At 35.4% G+C, this 7,560-nt stretch overlaps 1 pseudogene; it reads left to right on the top strand.

Moving 5' to 3' along the window:
- The first annotated feature begins 1,313 nt into the window (after nt 1–1,313).
- On the top strand, nt 1,314–1,661 carry LOC134367931 (large ribosomal subunit protein eL33-like; annotated as a pseudogene).
- Nucleotides 1,662–7,560: the final 5,899 nt, after the last annotated feature.

Here is a 7,560-nt window from a genome sequence, read left to right as displayed (position 1 = left end):
GAAAGTATCTCAACACAATAAAAGCCATATATGGCAAATACTTTGACAATATCATGCTGTATGGGGAAAAGTTGAAAGCTTTTCCCTTGAGAATGGGAAAGAGCCAAGGATGCCCACTCTCACCACTCCTATTTAATATAGTACTGGAATTATTAGCCAGAGCTAATCAGACAAGACAAATAAAGGGCATCCAGATTGGAAAAGATGAAGTCAAATTTTCCCTTTTTGTAGATGACAAGATCTTATATATAGAACAGCCTAAAAGCTCTACAAAAAAACTCTCACAGTTGATAAAATCGTTTTAGTAAGTTTGCAGGACACAAAATCAGTCACAAAAATCAGTAGCATTTTAGTATTCAAAAAAAAAACTAGCAGAAAAGGAAATCAAGAAAGCAAGCCTTTTTACAGTAGTCACAATGATGATGATGATGATGATGATGATGATAATAATAATAATACTACCTAGGAATGAACAAAGAAGGTAAAAGATCCCTACAGTGGGAATGGACAAAGGAGGTAAATGATCTCTACAGTGAGAGCTACAAATCACTGTTGAAGGAAATTAAAGAGGACACATAAAGATGGAAACACACTCCTTGCTCCTGGATTAGAAGAATTAACATTGTGAAAATATCCATACTACCCACAGCAATCAACAGATTCAATCCAATCCACATCAAAATACCAATGACATTCTTGACAGAAGTGGAAAAAATAATCAGCATTCATACCAAAGAACATATGAACCCGAATAGCCAAAGCAACCTTGAGCAAAACAAATACAGCTGGAGGCATGACACTACCTGACTTCAAACTACACTACAAAATTTTGGAACCAAAACAGCATGGCATTGACATAAAAAAAAAAAACACAGAGACCAATGAGACAGAATAAAGAACACAGAAATCAACCCACAAACTTACTGCCAACTGATTTTTTTAAAAGGCACCAAGAACATACATTGGGGATAAAACTGCCTCTTCGATAAATGGCATTGGGAAAACTGAAAGTCTATATACAGAAAAATGAAATTAGAACTGCACTCTCACTATATACCAAAATTAACTAAAAATGGATTAAAGACCTAGATATAAGACCTGAAACTATTGAACTCCTAAAAGAAATTGCAGGAGAAACTAATCAGGAAATAGGACTGGGCAGGGACTTTATAAATATGACCACCAAAGCACAGACAACAAAAGGAAAAATAAACAAATCAGATTATATCAAACTTCAAAAGCTTTTGCACATCTCTTTCTGCGATCTTGGAGCCTGTGGAGGCCTGTTGGGAACAGGACTTCTAAAAGGCAGTATGTCTGGAAGGCTGTGGTACAAGGCAATTTTTGCTAGCTAAAGTGGGGTATCCAGAACCAAAGGGAGCATAAAACTCTTCTTAAAATTGAAGGTGTTTATGCCCAAGATGAAGCAATTTAACTTGGGCGAGAGAAGTGCTTATGTGTATGAAGCAAAGAACACCACAGTGACTCCTGGCAGAAAACCAAACAAAACAAGAGTAATCTGGGGAGAGGTAAATCATGCCCATGGAAATAATGGCATGGTTCATGCCAAATCCTGAAGCAACCTTCCCACTAAGGGAGTTGCACACAGAATCTGTGTGATGCTGTACTCCTCAAGGATTAAAACTAAAAGATTTAAATGAAATGTAAATAATAAATAAAAGTGGATTTATGTTCTTGTGGAAATAAAAAGTCTTTTCCACAGCAAAAAAAAAAAAAAAAAGAATTAACAGCAAAAAGGCAACCTACAGAGTGGGATAAAATATTTGTAAACTATGAATAGGATAAAGGATTAATATTCAGAATATATAAGGAACTGAAAAAACTGTAAGCAAATAAATAAATGACCCAATTAGTAAATGTGCAATGGACTGGCCAAGTGCGTGCCAACCAGAGAGGCACCTCCCAGGAGAGGCCCAAGACCTGAGGCGACCACACACCCAAGGCACCAGTGGGCGACTGATCAGACACAAATTGGCAGCCCCAGCAGCATCCTAGACAGACAATAGTGTCAAACCAGTGGATCATGAAATTTTTTGCCACAATTACTAAACATCAAGGAAAGATACCAGAAATATGAAAAGTCAAGAAAGTACACCAGCAAAGGGTAATAACTCTCAAGCTCTAGATCCTATAGAACAAGAAGCCTTTGAAATTTCTGACAAGGAATTTCGAGTGATAACTCTAAGGAAACTAAATGAAATACAAGAAAACTCAGCTGGACAACACTATGAAATGAGGAAAAATATACAGGACCTCAAAGAAGAAATGTATAAAGAAATCAATGCCCTGAAAAAGAATGTAGCAGAGCTTGCTGAGCTGAAGAATTCATTCAGTGAAACAAAAAACACAACAGAGAGTTTAACTAGCAGGCTTGCAAAAGTAGAAGAGAAAACCTCTGACATTGAAGATGGGCTATTTGAAATAACACAGGCAAACAAAAAAAGAAAGAAAGAAAAAAGAATTAAAAACATTGAAGAAAATCTAAGAGGGATATCAGACAACATTAAGTGCTCAAATATCTGAGTCGTGGGTATTCCAGAAGGGGAGGAAATAGGAGATGGCATTGAAGATATATTCAACAAAATATTGGCAGAAAACATCCCAGGTATAGGAAAAGACACAGATCTTCAGATTCAGGAAGCTCAAAGATCCCCAACTGTATTCAACTCAGAAAAGTCTTCTCCAGGACATGTTATAGTCAAATTGGCAAAACTCAAAGACAAAGAGAGAATCTTAAAACCTGCAAGAGAGAAGCATCAAATCACCTATAAGAGAGCTGCAATCAGACTAACATCAGGCTTTTCATCATAAACCCTAAAAGCCAGAAAGGAATGGGACGATATATTCAAAAGACTAAAAGACAGAGATTGCCAGCCGAGAATATTCTACCCCAAAAGTCTATCCATCTGAAACAAAGTACAAATATTATATTTCTCAGACAAAAAATACAGCAGGAGATCACAAACACACGACCACCCTTAGAAGAAATTGTCAAGGGAATACTGGGTTTGGTACCTGAAAAATGACTACCTCTGCCATGAAAACTCAAGAAAAATCAAAACCCACTAGGAAAATAAAAATGCCAACAAGGAAGAGAAAAAAAATTATCTACAATCTTAGGAGCCAAGAAATACAAAAGACAAACAATAAATCAGAAAATAAGGAACTAAAGACATTTAAGACATCCAAACAAAAAGGAATGAAATGCTAGGAGTACATCAACACATTTCTATAACAACTCATAATGTAAAAAGATTAAATTCCCCAATCAAAAGACACAGACTGGCTGACTGGATTAAAAAGGAGGATCCAAATATATCCTCCTTCAAGAGACCCACCTCACCTATAAAGACTCACATAGACCAAGAATGAAAGGATGGAAAAAGATTTACCATGCAAACAGAAATGAAAAATGAGCTGGAGTAGCTATTCTTATTTCTGATAAAATAGACTTTAAACTAAAAACCATAAAAAGAGATAATGAGGGCCACTACATAATGATAAAAAGATTGATCCATCAAGAAGACATAACAGTCATAAATATTTATGCACCAAATGTCAGAGCAACCAAATTTATAAAGCAAACTCTATTAGACGTAAAGAAAGAAATAGACACTAATACCATAATAGCAGGGGACCTGAACACCCCACTATCAATATTGCACAGATCATCTACGCACAGATTCAGCAGAGAAGCACAAGATTTAAACAACATACTAGACAAATTGTACTTGGCAGATATCTACAGAACATTCCATCCATAAACCTCAGAATATTCATTCTTCTCATCAGCACATGGATCATTCTTCAGGATAGATCACATCTTAGGTCACAAATCAAATTGCAAAAAATTTTAAAAAATTGGAATTATCCCATGTATTTTTTCAGACCACAATGGATTAAAATTAGAAATCAATAAGAAACGAAATTCTGGAAAATATAAAAACACATGGAAATTAAACAGCATTCTTCTTAATGACATATGGGTCCAAGAAGAAATCAAACAGGAAATCAAAAAATTTGTTGAAACTAATGAAAACAATGATACCTCATACTCAAACCTGTGGGATACTGCAAAAGCACTACTAAGGGGGAAATTTATCACATTAAATGCTGACTTCAGAAGAATGGAAAGCAAGTGAACAACCTAATCTCCTTAAGGAACTAGAAAAACAAGAATAATCCAAACACAAAGTTAGCAGATGGAACAAAATCATTAAGATCCGGGCAGAACTTAAAGACATTGAAACGCCAAAAACGATACAAAAGATCAATGAATCAAAAAGTTGTTTTTTTGAAAAAATAAATAAAATTGCCAAGCATTAGCACAGCTAACTAAAGAAAGAAAAGACCCAAATAACAAAAATTTTGAAATGAAAAAGGAGATATTACAACTGAGACCTCTGAAATACAAGGAATCATTAGAGACTGCTATAAACAACTATATGCCAAGAAATTTGAAAATCTGGAAGAAATGGATAAATATCTGGACACACAAAAACTACCAAAACTGAGCCAAGAAGATGTAGAAAATCTGAACACAACCATAACAATAAAAGGGACTGAAGCTGTTATCAGAAGGCAACCAGCACAGAAAAGCACAGGACCAGATGGATTCACAGCAAAATTTTACCAAACATTCAAAGAGGAATTGACACCAAGTCTCTACAAACTATTCCAAAAGATTGAAAGAGAGGCAATTCTCCCAAACTCATTCTATGAATCAAACATCACCCTGATACCAAAACCAGGTAAAGATACAACTCAAAAAGAAAACTACAGGCCAATATCCTTGATGAATATAGATGCAAAAATCCTCAACAAAATCGTAGCTCACAGAATACAGCAACACATAGAGAAATTTATGCAGCATGATCAATTGGGATTCATCCCAGTGATGCAAGGTTGGTTCAACATATGTAAATCAATAAATGTGATACACCATATCAATAAAATCAAACACAAGGACCATATGATCATCACTATACATGCTGAAAAAGCATTTGATAAAATTCAACATTCGTTCATGATAAAGATCTCTACAAGCAAGGTATAGATGGAAAATATCTCAACATAATTAAAGCCATATATGAGAAACCCACTGCCAATATCATCCTGAATGAGGAAAAGCTGAAAGCTTTTTTTCCTTTGAGAACAGGAACTAGACAAGGATGTCCACTCTCACCACTCCTATTCAACATAGTGCTGGAAGTACTAGCCAGAGCAATCAGAGAAGAGAAGGAAATAAAGGGCATCCAGATTGGAAAGATGAAGTCAAACTGTTTCTGTTTGCAGATGACGTGACCCTATATTTCAAACGGCCTAAAGCCTGTACAAAAAAAACACTTGGAGTTGATAATTGATTTCAGCAAATTGCAGGATACAAAATCAGCACACAAAAGTCAGTAGCATTTCTATTCTCCAATAGTGAACATGCAGAAAGAGAAATCAAGAAAGCTTGCCCATTTACAATAGCCACCAAAAAAATAAAATAAAATACTTAGGAATTGAGTTAACCAAGGATGTGAAAAATCTCTATAATGAGAACTACGAACCACTGCTGAAAGAAATTAAAGAGGACACAAGAAGATGGAAAGATATCCCCTGCCTTTGGATTGGAAGAATCAATGTTGTGAAAATGTCCATACTACCCATGTGATATACAAATCCAATGCAATCCCCATCAAAATCCAATGACCTTTTTCTCAGAAATGGTAAAAACTATCCAGACATTTATATGGAATAACAAAATACCATATGTAGCCAAAGCAATTCTGAGCAAAATATATAAAGCTGGAGGCATAACATTACGAGATTTTAAATGATACTACAAAATTATAATAACCAAAACAGCATGGTACTGGCATAAAACAGACACACTGATCAATGGAACAGAAAAGAGAATCCAGAAATCAACCCACACCTACAGCCATCTGATCTTTGACATAGGCACCAAGCCTATATACCGGGGAAGAAACTGCCTCTTCAGCAATTGGTGCTGGGATAACTGGATATCCGTATGCCTGAGAATGAATCTTGACCCATACCTCTCACCATATACCAACATCAACTCAAAATGGATTAAAGAATTTAAGATACAACATGAGACAATAAAACTTCTTAAGGAAAACATAGGAGAAACACTTCAGGAAGTAGGACTGGGCACAGACTTCATGAATAGGACCCCAAAAGCACGGGTAACTAAAGGAAAAATAAATAAATGGAATTATATGAAATGACAAAGCTTCTGCACAGCAAAAGAAACAACAGAGTTAAAAGACAACCAACAGAGTGGGAGAAAATATTTGCAAAATATACATCTGACAATGGATTAATATCCAGAATATACAAGGAACTGAACAATGTTACAACAGAAAAACAAGTAACCCAGTTAAAAAATGGGCAAAAGAGCTAAATAGGCATTTCTCAAAGGAAGATATACAAATGGCCAACAGACACATGAAAAAATGCTCAACATCACTCAGCATTCAGGAAATGCAAATAAAAACTACACTGAGATACCATCTCACCCCAGTTAGGATGGCTAATATACAGAAGACTGTGAATGATAAATATTGGCTAGTTTGTGGAAAAAAAGGAACTCTCATACATTGTTGGTGGGACTGCAAAATGGTGCAGCCTCTATGGAAAATGGTATGGAGGTTCCTCCAACAATTGCAGATAGATCTACCATATGACCCAGCTATCCCACTGCTGGGAACATACCCAGAGGAATGAAAATCGTCAAGTCGAAGGTATACCTGTTCTCCAATGATCACTGCAGCACTATTTACAATAGCTAAGAGTTGGAACCAGCCCAAATGTCCATCATCAGATTATTGGATACGGAAAATGTGGTATATCCCCACAATGGAATACTACTGTGCTATAAAAAATAATGAAATACTGCCATTTGCAACAACATGGATGGACCTAGAGATTATTATATTCAGTGAAACGTGTCAGGCACAGAAAGAGAAATATCACATGTTCTCACTTATTTGTGGGAGCTAAAAATAAATAAATAAATACACAAATGACCTTGGGGGGGAGAACAGATAACAAATATAATTCCTTGAATTTGGTATGACAAGCGAACAGATATGAGGTTGATTGGTGGTTTGAGGGCGATGGAGGAGGGAGGGAAGTTTCAGTCATGGGCCACAATAATCAACTACATTGTATATTGATAAAATATAATAAAATTAAATTTAAAATGATACAAAAGACCAAAGAAACAAAAAGTTGTTTTTTTTTCAGAAGATAAACAAAATAGACATCTATTAACTTGACTAATTAAAAAAAGAGAGAGAGAAGGCCCAAACAATAAAAATCAGAAATGAAAAAGGGGACATTACAACTGATACCATAGAAATATGAAGAATTGTTAGAGACTCTTTGAACAACTGTATGACAATAAATTTTAAAACTTGGAGGAAGTGGATAAATTTCTAGGCATATACAAACTACCAAGACTGAACCAAGTAGAAATAGAAAACCTGAACATACCAGTAACAAGCAACAAGATTGATGCAGTAA

Source organism: Cynocephalus volans, chromosome X (assembly GCF_027409185.1).
Source record: "Cynocephalus volans isolate mCynVol1 chromosome X, mCynVol1.pri, whole genome shotgun sequence".
Lineage (NCBI taxonomy): Eukaryota > Metazoa > Chordata > Mammalia > Dermoptera > Cynocephalidae > Cynocephalus > Cynocephalus volans.
This window is presented reverse-complemented; position numbering and strand designations above follow the sequence as displayed.